The 12360-nt window shown below is 35.3% G+C and overlaps 1 non-coding gene across 1 annotated transcript; it reads right to left on the reverse strand.

Annotated features, from left to right (window-relative positions):
• Window positions 1–3220: 3220 nt before the first annotated feature.
• On the reverse strand, window positions 3221–3326 carry LOC112425100 (U6 spliceosomal RNA). The gene has a single exon (XR_003016114.1). It is a non-coding gene; the product is annotated as a U6 spliceosomal RNA (small nuclear RNA).
• Window positions 3327–12360: the final 9034 nt, after the last annotated feature.

The raw sequence follows: 12360 nt of genomic DNA on the forward strand, positions 1-12360 counted from the left end.
ATTTGTCCCTGCAGGTCAAATTCCTCAATTGAGATCAAGCCCTGTGGGTCAAATTCAAATTGTATTTATTTATTTATTTTTTAATAGTTATTAACAAGAAATTTAATCATTTTTTTATTACAAATAAAATGTTCTAATTTTTTTAAAAATTGTGTTATACAAAGGCATAACAGATTTTTCAGCAGCAACATTGCATGAAAGTTAACAGTAAAATACATTTTTCCCCCTACTTTGGTTATTTCAGCACCTCAGCAACATAATCAAAGACAGTTTCTATGTAACATTGTGCTTACTATATTCAGCATGTTGACATTCCCTTTTAGGTTTGTTACCCTCATGACATCAAAATGGCTGCTGCAGCTTTGGGCTTTACTTGCATTTAGAAATCTTTTGTTTGTTGATTTTATACTTTATGTTATGAGATACAAGTGCAGAATGTGCAGGTTTGTTACATAGGTATACATGTTTCATGGTGGTTTGCTGCACCTATCAACCCATCATTTGAGGTTTATTTATTTATTTCGAAATGGAGTCTCGCTCTGTCACCCAGACTGTAGTGTAGTGGTGCAATCTGGCCTCACTGCAACCTCTGCCTCCCGTGTTCAAGTGATTTTTATGCCTCAGCCTCCCAAGTAGGTGGGATTACTGGTGAGTGCTCTCACACCCAGCTAATTTTTTTTATTTTTTTAATTTTTAGTAGAGACGGGGTTTCACTGTGTTGGCCAGGTTAGTCTCAAACTCCTAACCTCGTGATCCTCCTGCCTCAGTCTTCCAAAGTGCTGGGATTACAGGTATGAGCCACCATGCCCAGTCAGTTTTAAGCACCTCATGCATTAGCTATTTATCCTGATGTTCTCCCACCCCTTGCTCCCCAACCCTGCCACTGACAGGCACCAGTGTGTGTTGTTTCCCTCCCTGTGTCCATGTGTCCTCATTGGTCAGCTCCCAGTTATGAGTGAGAACATGTGGTGTTTGGTTTTCTGTTCCTATGTTAGTTTGCTGAGGATGATGGCTTCCAGCTTCATCCATATCCCTGCAAAGGACATGATCTCATTCCTTTGTATGGCTGGCTGCATAGTATTCCATGGTGTATTTGTACCACATTTTCTTTATCCAGACCATGATTAATGGGCGTTTGGGTTGGTTCCATGTCTTCGATATTGTGAATAGTGCTACAATAAACATATGTGTGCATGTATCTTTATAATGGAATGATATATATTCCTTTGGATATATATCTAATGATGGGATTGCTGGGTTAAATGGTATTTCTGGTTTTAGATTCTTGAAGAATCACCAAACGGTCCTCTACAATGGTTGAACTAATTTACATCCCAACCAACAGTGTAAAAGCATTCCTATTTCCTCCCTAACCTCGCCAGCATCTCTTGTTTTGTAACTTTTTAATAATCACCATTCTGACTGGCATGAGGTGGTATCTCATTGTGGTTTTTATTTGCATTTCTCTAATGATCAGTGATGTTGAGCTTTGTTTTATGTCTGTTGGCTGCATATATGTCTTCTTTTGAGAAGTGCCTGTTCATATCCATTACCCACTTTTTGATGGGGTTGTTTATTTTTTTTCTCGTAAATTTGTTTAAGTTCCTTGTAAATTCTGGATATTAGGCCTTTGTCAGATGGGTAGATTCCAAAATTTTTCTCTCATTTTCTAGGTTGTGTTTTCACTTTGATGATAGTTTCTTTTGTTGTGCAGAAGTTCTTCAGTTTAATTAAATCTCATTTGTCAACTTTAGCTTTTATTGCAATTGCTTTTAGTGTTTCAGTCATGAAGTCTTTGCCCATGCTTGTGTCCTGAAAGGTATTGCCTAGGTTTTCTTCTAGGTTTTTTTATGGTTTGTGATTTTACATTTAAGTCTTTAATTTGTCTTGAGTTAATGTTTTTATAAGGTGTAAGGAAAGAGTCCAATTTCAGTTTTCTACATACGGCTAGCCAGTTTCCTTAGCACCATTTATTAAATAGGAGATTCTTTCCTCATTACTTGTTTTTGTCATGTTTGTTGAAGATGAAATGGTTGCAGATGTATGGTCTTATTTCTGAGTTCTCTGTTCTGTTCCATTAGTTTATTTGTCTGTTTTTGTACCAGTACCCTGCTGTTTTTGTTCCTGTAGCCTTGTGGTATAGTTTGAAGTCTGGTAACATGATGCATCAAATTTGTTCCTTTTGCTTAGGATTCTCTTGGCTATGCAAGGTCTTTTTTGGTTCCATGTGAATTTTAAAGTATTTTTTTCTAATATTGTGAAGGATATCCGTGGTAGTTTGATGGGAATAGCATTGAATCTATAAATTACTTTGGGCAGTATGGCCATTTTCATGATATTGATTCTTTGTATCCATGAGGGTGGAATGTTTTTCCATTTGTTTGTATCCTCTCTTATACCCTTGAGCAGTAGTTTTTAGTTCTCCTTGAAATGGTCCTACATGTTCCGTATTAGCTGTATGCCTAGTTATCTTATTCTCTTTGTAGCAGTTGTGAATGAGTGTTCATTCATGATTTGGTTCTCTGCTTGTCTATTGTTGGTGTATAGGAACGTTTGTGATTTTTGCACATTAATTTTGTATCCTGAGACTTTGCTGAAGTTGCTTATCTGCTTAAGGAGTCTTTGAGCTGAAACTATTGGATTTTCTAAACATAGAATCATGTCTTCTGCAAACAAAGATAATTTGATTTCCTCTCTTCCTATTTCAATACCTGCCTGATTGCCCTGGCCAGAACTTCCAGTACTATGTGGAATAGGAGTGGTGAGAGGGGGATCCTCGTCTTGTGCCAGTTTTCAAAGGGAATGCTTCCAGCTTTTGCTCATTCAGTATTACATGTGCTGTGGGTTTGTCATAAATAGATCTTATTATTTTCAGATATGTTCCATCAATAACTAGTTTATTGTGAGTTTTTATCATGAAGGGATGTTGAATTTATCAAAGGTCTTTTCTGCATATATTGATATAATAATGTGGTTTTTGTCATTGGTTCTGTTTATGTGATGGATTACACTTATTGACTTGCATATGCTGAACCAGCCTTGCATCTTGGAAATGAAGCCAAATTGATAGTGGTGGATAAGCTTTTTGATATACTGCTGGATTCGGTTTGCCAGTATTTTATTGAGGATTTTCACATCAATGCTTGTCAGGGATATTGGCCTGAAGTTTCCTTTTTTTGTTGTGTCTCTGCCAGGTTTTTGTATCAGGATGATCCTGGCCAAAATTATGGAACGCTTCACGAATTTGCATGTCATCCTTACACAGAGGCCATGCTAATCTTCTCTGTATCGTTCCAATTTTATATATGTACTGCTGAAGGGAGCACTCAAATTTTATTTTTTCAGTGGTTTTATTTTTGTTAAAAAATTTATTTTACTTCTCCCAATGAATAAGTGTTTATTTCAAGATACACTGCAGCCCGTTATTGTCAACACTTCGACCTTACTAGCCATTGCCTTCTTCAAGTGGCATAATTTGTTATACTGTAAGTGCAAGTTCACTTATGTTCAGACAATAGTAGGTATGTTTCCATATATCAGTTCATACAACTGTTAAATTAAATTTAGCCTAAGGCAACCTCCTTGTAAGTTCAGCTTAAAAGTTCCTTCATACATAGTGGACTGTAACCTTAAATGGATGTTTAAACAGACAGTAATCTATTCTTATACAAATCAGCAAGTTTCAGCCAAAAGTGATGAACTTTTCCAACAGTGTTAGCATAAGACAAATGCCAGGCTGTAACCAATGTAACTGTTTCTATTCTTCACTTCTATTGTCTGTAAGGGGAGTGTGGTGGTGGTGCACAATTCATGAATTATTCTTAGCTCAGTTAAACTCTCTTAAGTTTAATCTGTCCAAAGGTTCTCTTTAACATAACACATTCCAAAAAAGGAAAAAAAAATATGTCTAGATTCATATTTTGAATGTGCAAATTCAAAATATGAGTTAGTTGTACTCATTAACTCCACTGAAATTTATTTTTGTTTCTATTATCATTTCTGGTATGTCGGACTCATATTTTGCTGAATGTATGTGGTATGATCAATCTGAAAATAATACTTTTGACTCCCTTTTACCGCATATGTCAGAAGCGTTTGAACCACAGGAACTCCATCTTGAATAGGAGCTGGGTAAAATATGCCCGAAATCTACTGGGCTTCATTCCCAGATGGTTAGACATTCTAAGTCACAGGATGAGATTGGAGATTGGCACAAGATACAGGTCATGAAAACCTTGCTGATAAAACAGGATGCAGTAAAGAAGCCGGCTAAACCCCCCCAAAACCAAGATGGCCACAAGAGTGACCTCTGGTCTTTCTCACTGCTACACTCCCACCATCACCATGACAGTTTACAAATGCCATGGCAGCATCAAGAAGTTAGCCTATATGGTCTAAAAAGGGGAGGCATGAATAATACATCCCCTGTTTAGCATATAATCAACAATTAACCATAAAAATAAGCAACCAGCAGCCCTTGGTGTTTCTCTATAGAGTAGCCATTCTTTATTTTTTTACTTTCCTATTAAACTTGCTTTCACTTTACTGTATGGACTTGCCCTGGATTCTTTCTTGTGTGACATCCAAGAACCCTCTCTTGGGGTCTGGATCGGGACCCCTCTCCTGTAACACGTATATCAGAAGGATTTCCTGTTAACTGAGTTTCAACTTTTGGTTGTAGTATATTTGAGTACAAATATCCAGGGCCAAATTCTCAATTGAATGTATCTGAGAGACAAATTGTCCAATGATCAGATATTTTAAAACTCTTAGAAGGTGAAGTATCACTGTAGTTCAAACACATATAAAGTCTTAGTATTTCTTATAAGGATATGCTCTTCTAGTCTAACTTTAGTTGGTGATATATTGTTTATATTTCAACTGTAAAATATGAGAATTATATTTTTTATTATAGAAGTTTCAATAATTTTACATTCTGAGTGTATTCAAATGTTAAAAGAATTAAATTAGAACTCTGTCTATTACAAGTGGAGATAATTTTATAAATAATATATTCTATTATTTATAAGTGAGAATGGACTCTACAGACAGTGGGACTCCAAACACATCACTCAAAATATGACTGTTGGAGATCAGAATATGCCACCCTAAAAAGTGCTTCTTAGACATATTAATTATTTTGAACTGGTTACTCTGAGAAACAGACACAGAAGTAGCTCTGAAAATTTGTCTTTCTGTAAGAGAAAGTTACATCAAAAAATGATAATTTCTGTTTGTAGGGAGATCTTCCTCTCTGCACCAGGAATTGAGGGATGGCTGAATGAAGAAGGCAATGACTTAAATCTGCATAACAAACCATGCCTTTGTTAAAGGTGATTTTCCTCATCATTTCATCTTAACCAGGTCTTTCCCCACATACTTTTTTTCTTTTAGGTAATGATGATATTTAAGTCTGAAGTTTAAGCCTATTCTTTGAGATATACTTTATAAAATTACAAACTTTCTGGTGTCTCCCATGTATATATAAAACTACAAATGTTAATAAATGTCTATTTGTTTTTCTCATGTTAATTTGTGTTTTTTTACAGAAAGCCCAGTAAAAAACTATGAAGGATAGAGAATTTTTTTTTTTTTCCCTCTATACAGACATGGGTTGCAATATCCCTTAGCAAACTGCTACTGTTAGTGATGATAATATTTGGGCTATTTGTCTAAATAACATACCCGTGCCTTTGTTTAACTGATGCCAGAACCGGGACTAGATCCTCAGACTTAACATTTACTCTATTTTAGTTTCACTACATCATTGAGCTCTCTTAAGTTTTAAAGTAGCATAATGCCAACTATCATTTAGTTGGTATTTAGTATCTTTGCTTTGATTTACAGAATCACTAAAGTTTAAAACAATGCTTTTTTCCAGTTTTTCTCATTAGAAATAGTCTGATGATACTGTTTGTTTTATAAAAGCGTAGTCTTAGTCTTAATTTTATTATTAAGATAACATGTTAATTAGAAAAGTTTATCAAATCTTAATCTAAAAGAGTAAAAAAGTTTGCATAAAAAGCATAGCTTTTTTTTTTTTTAATTTCTGTAAATCAATTGTTACAGTAGGTAGCCAGTCAGAATGAGCAGGACAAGAGAGGGCTCCCCAACTCCACATGCACCAGGCTTGTCAGGTCACCAGGCAGTTGTTAACTGTCTCTCTAAAATAATAATTGATCACAGTCAGTACCAGGGAAAGGCAGTCTCCCAGCAGATGGAAAACACCTGAAACCGGTGATCAGCAGCTTCCCAGTAAGATCTCAGGATTTGGACAAGCGGGCTCAAGCATGCACATTAAAATGCAAAATGACAGAGTTCTACTTGTATGACCTCCTAGGGATATTTGACTGGTGAGGAAGAATGCCTCAAGTAAGCATATGTACAACTCCAGTAAACACTCTGTGCTTGCTCCCTTCCCACGTCCTTATAGGCCACTGTGCATGGGTGCAGCGCACCCTAAGGGAAGAATCAGTGGACAACGGATGAAAGATCTTGAAGTATATGCCAACATATAAAACCCTAAGCCAAAGGGCAAATTGTGCACTTGTCTTTCAACTCACCTGCTTATTATTATTACTCTTCCAAGTATACTTTACTCCCTTTTGTTCCTACTCTAAAACTTTTTAATAAACTTTCACTTTTGCTCTAAAACTGGCCTCAGTCTCTCCTCTGCCTTGTGCCCCTCAGTCAAATTCTTTCTTTTGAGGAAAGAAGAACTGAGGCTCCTTCAGACCCATATGGATTCACCACCAGTAACATACTTTGATGCTGTGTGACTAAGATATATTCTGCTGCTAACAAAATGTTGTCAAATGATACTCAAAAATCTTTTCATTGTCTTTGATTAGTTAGTTATCTGGTTTTAACTGCCTGATAAGAGATTTCAGAGATTTAAGTTTTCTTAACATTAAAAATAATTTCAATTGAGAGGCCATTAGGCTGAGACAGCTCCCATGTCTTGAATTCCTGCACAAGCAAGCTGAAGCCCAATGTGAAGACTGAAATGAAACGTAAGCTTTACCTGTCAGAAACTGCCAATTGTCCTCTAACTAAGGACTTTCCACAGGATTATACCTAAAATAAACAAATGTCTGGCTGTAGCCAATCAAGTAATTTCTTTACTTCATGTCTACATTCAGCTTATATAATGTCACTGTTCATGCTGCTAAAGTGGAGCTGTCTTAACCTCTTCTGGTCCTGAGTGCTGCCTGATCCATAAATTGTTATTTGCTCAAGTAAATCCTGTTAAATTAATATGTCTAACTTTTTTTTTAACTTGAGTATTTGTTTCTTCTTATAAGTAAATAAGAGAATTTTAAAAATATATTTCAATAATATGCTGTGCAAACCAGTGCTTATGATTTTTCCATATTTAGAATACTTAGAATGTAAAGAACAAAAAACTCCCATACATTTTATCCTTATTCAAGGAACCTTCAGTGATATACCACATAAAATAATATTTTCTCTGTGTGACATGTGTATAGGGACTTATAGGCCTAGAATTTTCCAGGAGTACTGTAAGAATAGCTCCTATTTTTTATTGTTTGATTTTAGCTGTTGATCATTTTTTAAAATAATGTGCATTGACTGAATAACTCTGAGTTAGATATGCTGACTGAATTTCCACTAAAATATTTGTACAAATTTGATTAATTAGGTAACTAACAGGTAGCTGCTTCTATGTCTTCTCTGAGTTTTAAAGATGTTAACTACATTGTGAATTTAAAGTTTCCAAAGGAATTTGGTAAAATTTAAAATCTCAAAATTAGTTTGAAAGCTAATATCTTTGTCTTAAACAGCTTGTGTTTAAAATTGTATTCTGACTTTTCAATACCTTTTAAACTGGTTTTAGAGTTCATAAGTCATTTGTGTATTTTTTGTTTTGGAACTTTTCTGTCTTCATCATTAAGGATATTCTCTTTTATCAATCTCATCCTACTTTCCTACTGGGAGATTTTTGTTTTTAAACAAAGTTTTGTGGTGGTTGGGGTGGTCCCTTTTCATACTCTTCTGACTCCAACCCCTACAGTTTTCTTTGGAAAAAAGTATAACCAATAAATTATTTATTTATTTATTTATTTATTTATTTATTTATTTATTTATCAAGACAGAGTTTTGCTCTTATCGCCCAGGCTGGAGTGCAATGGCATGATCTCAGCTCACTGCAACCTCTGCCTCCCGGGTTCAAGCAATTCGTCTACCTCAGTCTCCCGAACAACTGTGATTACAGGTGCCTGCCACCACTCCTGACTAATTTTTATATTTTTAGTGGAGACGGGGTTTCACTACGTTGGCCACGTTGGTCTCGAACTCCTGACCTCAGGTGATCCACCAGCTACAGCCTCCCAAAGCGCTGGGATTACAAACCCAATTTGTTTTATATCTTGAAAGTCTTGAAAGTCTTACCTAATATAATGAGAGAGAAGCAAATCTGTCACTACAGTTAAATTGATATTAACCTGTATCTCAATAATGTTATTTCATATTTTTATGTTATTAACAGAAAGCTCAGTTTCATCAGTCTTTGTATTAAACAAAGTAACAGATCAAGGGCATCCTCAACACTAGGTTGAGGCTCTGGGTAGGGTATGGAGAATTTCTGGAGAAAGAAACGTGCCAGTTCCATTCACTAACCTGAGGTTGTTGGTCCAGGGACCACATAACCAGCTCATCTGAACCAGTATCACCCATATAATGAGACAAATAAATAGGAAATAACAAAACATTTTTAAATTCTGGAGGCTTAAACTGTTTACACACACACACACACACACACATATATACACATGCTTGGTTACATTTCACATATATTTCATTATGTACATATATTCCATTATGTGTGTGCATACATTTATATAATGGAAATTATCTAAGTACAATTATCTACTTTACTGTTTAACAATATCTTTTCTACTTCCTTGATCAGAAGGTGTATTAGTTCTCTAGGGCTGCCATGACAAAATACAACAGTATGAATGTCTTAAGCTATATATATGTGTGTGTGTGTATATATATATATATATGATATATACTTAACATATACTTAGTTACTGGAGGCTAGAAGTCCAAGATCAAAGCAGTTTTATTCTGATGCCTCTCTTCTGGGCTTCCAGATGGCTTTTGGATATGTCCACACATGGTCTTCCCTCTGTGTGTGTGCATCCTTGATGACTCTCTGCCCAAATTTCTTCCTCTAAAGGGCACTAGTCAGATTGGACGAGCATCCATAAATGGCCTCATTTTAACTTAATCACCCCATGAAAGGCCTTCTCACTAAATTCAGTCATACTGTGAGGTACCTGGAGATAAGCCTAAAATATAAGAATTTCTGGGGTAATTCAAAAAGCATTGAGGTTGAAGTCAGAATGTCTGAATAAAACAGCTTCATTGCATGTATTAACCAACTCAACTGGCCCCTGGTTCCTAACCTATTATATGGAAATAATAATATCTATCTTAAGGCAATTATTACACGATGATATATATATAGAATATCCACCAAACTACCTTCTCTGTATTAGTAATACATTTAGTGAATGGGCATATTATATCATAGTCAATGTATATTTTTTTTCACATTCTAAGTTTAAGGAAACAATTTGATAGAAAATGAAAAATTTAAATTTAATGTGTTCATTTTGCCTTTGCAAGCAACACATTTTTTTGAAGAACATATTTGAGCATAATATATTAAACGTGTCCTAAAATTATGATAGAATTTTTAAACCACTCCAATTTAAACACTCCAGTTTTATTTAGCCCTCCATAAAACTTTTGTTCATGCATCATTGATTTATGGACAGTTGTCACAAACAGGATAGGCCCATATGTTAAAAGCACTTGCCATTTTTTGTGACTGCCCTCAATCAGATTTAACAGATTAATAATTGTAGTAATCTGCCATCCGGATTTTTAACTACAAGGTTTTAATAACCATCCCACTATTTCAGCTTTGTCTCTTAATCTAAATCATTAATCTCTTTAGGACTTACTATAGCCTCTTTTTTACACATATTACACATATCTGCATTCAACTTCTACGTCTTTTGTAATATTCTTTTTCTATAATGTTTGCTCATAGCAAAGTATTTCTGTTAATTGATGTATTGATGTATTGTTATATTGCTTCACTTTAAGTATCTCGCCCCCCCCACCCTGTACATCTCAATTTCACTATTTTAAGTGTTTTAACCTCTTATAGATCTTTGTAATGCCCTTCCATATAAGATCAAGTACAGTAGATTGACTGTATTTTCTAGTTCAAATTAAAAAAGCATGTGTTCAGCTTGACTTATGCTTAGTGACAGCTCTGTGTATTTTTCACTGTGATGTGAATACATGAAGGACACAGCCTAGAAACTTAGCGCATTATACTCCATCTGCATAGCGAGGTAAATGTGACTGAGGTAATTACTGCCACCTAAGTTTTTATTTCTTTTTTCATTAAAGGTGTTATCATGCCAGGGACAAAATAAATAATACCCAATACCTGGCTTTTATTAGGTTCTGTCTTTGTTAAATGTGAATGACGTGAATGGCAATAAGGAAGCTATAAAGAAATCATAAATAAAACATTAGCACATTTTTGTAATAGCACAGGTGTAAATGTCACTAATGAAGTAAGAATAAATATGTGATGTTAATTATTCTGCTTTGCCTGACTATGAAATGTGAAAGCAAATGTAGTGCTTGACAAGAATGAAAACAGAAAAATCAAATGTGTTGGTTTTATTTCCCTAGGAAATGCTCATTTTTTGTTTACTTGCCAAAGAGTAGTTTATATTGCAGGCTAGGTCATATGTTATATCTGTTTTAGAGAGCAATATTCTATACACATTAAGTTACATATGGCTGTTAAACCAGCTGGTCCTAAACAGAGACATATGTGTGTGTCTGTGTGTGTGTTCGTGTGCTCTCATGCAAGCACACTTTTATATACATACATATATAGTGTATATATGTATATGCTGTTTTTATATATGCATATACTGTCTATATATACACACACACTGCTTTTGCATATACATAAGCACTCACATATATAAATGTACACATTTATACTATATTATAAAGTATGTCTATAGTACTATAAAGTAGTAATATATTATAAAGTATGTCTTTCCATCTGTTTCTTCAGGGTTAAATAGTCAGCACATAATACTTCATGAGTACTTCATTGTCCCTTATTCTACAAATTCTTTCTGCTGTGGGCCAATTGCTCTTTTATAATGTGCCAACCAAGAACTGGGAAAGCAGGCCGGGCGCGGTGGCTCAAGCCTGTAATCCCAGCACTTTGGGAGGCCGAGACGGGCGGATCACGAGGTCAGGAGATCGAGACCATCCTGGCTAACACGGTGAAACCCCGTCTCTATTAAAAAAATACAAAAAAAAAAAAAACTAGCCGGGCGAGGTGGCGGCGCCTGTAGTCCCAGCTACTCGGGAGGCTGAGGCAGGAGAATGGCGGGAACCCGGGAGGCGGAGCTTGCAGTGAGCTGAGATCCGGCCACTGCACTACAGCACGGGCGGCAGAGGGAGACTCCGTCTCAAAAAAAAAAAAAAAAAAAAAAAAAAAAAGACCTGGGAAAGCTAAGTGTGTTAGAGTTATATTTAACCACGTGTAAGAAAGTCAGAAATTAAGACAAAAAATATAAGTTCATGAACTTTAACAATAATTTTTTTAAAGTTCATTGTTTTGAAATGGTTTTTTTGTTCATTTGTTGTGCTCTAAAACAGAAAAAGAATGTGTTGTTGAAGTTCATGGCTCACTTCATAATTTTTATTAGTATGGATTGAAAACAGACTGTTATACTAAACACCTCACCATTAGATAGAATCAACAGCACAGAACTCAGATTTTAATGATTCCTCCCAGAATTTGCTCTAATAATCGCTCACACTTCTCTGCTCATTGAATGTTACTGCATCCAGAAGAAACAATTTCATATATCTTACTCTGCATGCTTTACACTTATGCTCTGTCTCATATACAGAAGTAGCAATAATTAAGCTAGTTCAGCTTTATGTAACTGAAAGTCCTCATTTTACAGACAACTGATCTTTGAATCATAGAGAATAATTGACTCTCCAATTTCACATAGCCACCAAATTTCAAAATCAGAATTCAGATTGGAATTCAACACTTCGTTTTCCACCTAAACTTCAACGCTCACTTGTTCCAAAAGTGTCTCTCCAGCTTACTCAGATGTGATTTCTCAACACATCTATTTAGATCCCATAAACACATTTTACCTTAAATTAATCTTTCTTTGAGGGCATCTAGAACAGTAGCACAGGTCACTTTAATTGAGTGGCAATATTTATTCTTTACTTTTTTGAAATGTGAATTTGTTATAT

Source organism: Macaca nemestrina, chromosome 6 (assembly GCF_043159975.1).
Source record: "Macaca nemestrina isolate mMacNem1 chromosome 6, mMacNem.hap1, whole genome shotgun sequence".
In the NCBI taxonomy this organism is placed as follows: Eukaryota; Metazoa; Chordata; class Mammalia; order Primates; family Cercopithecidae; genus Macaca; species Macaca nemestrina.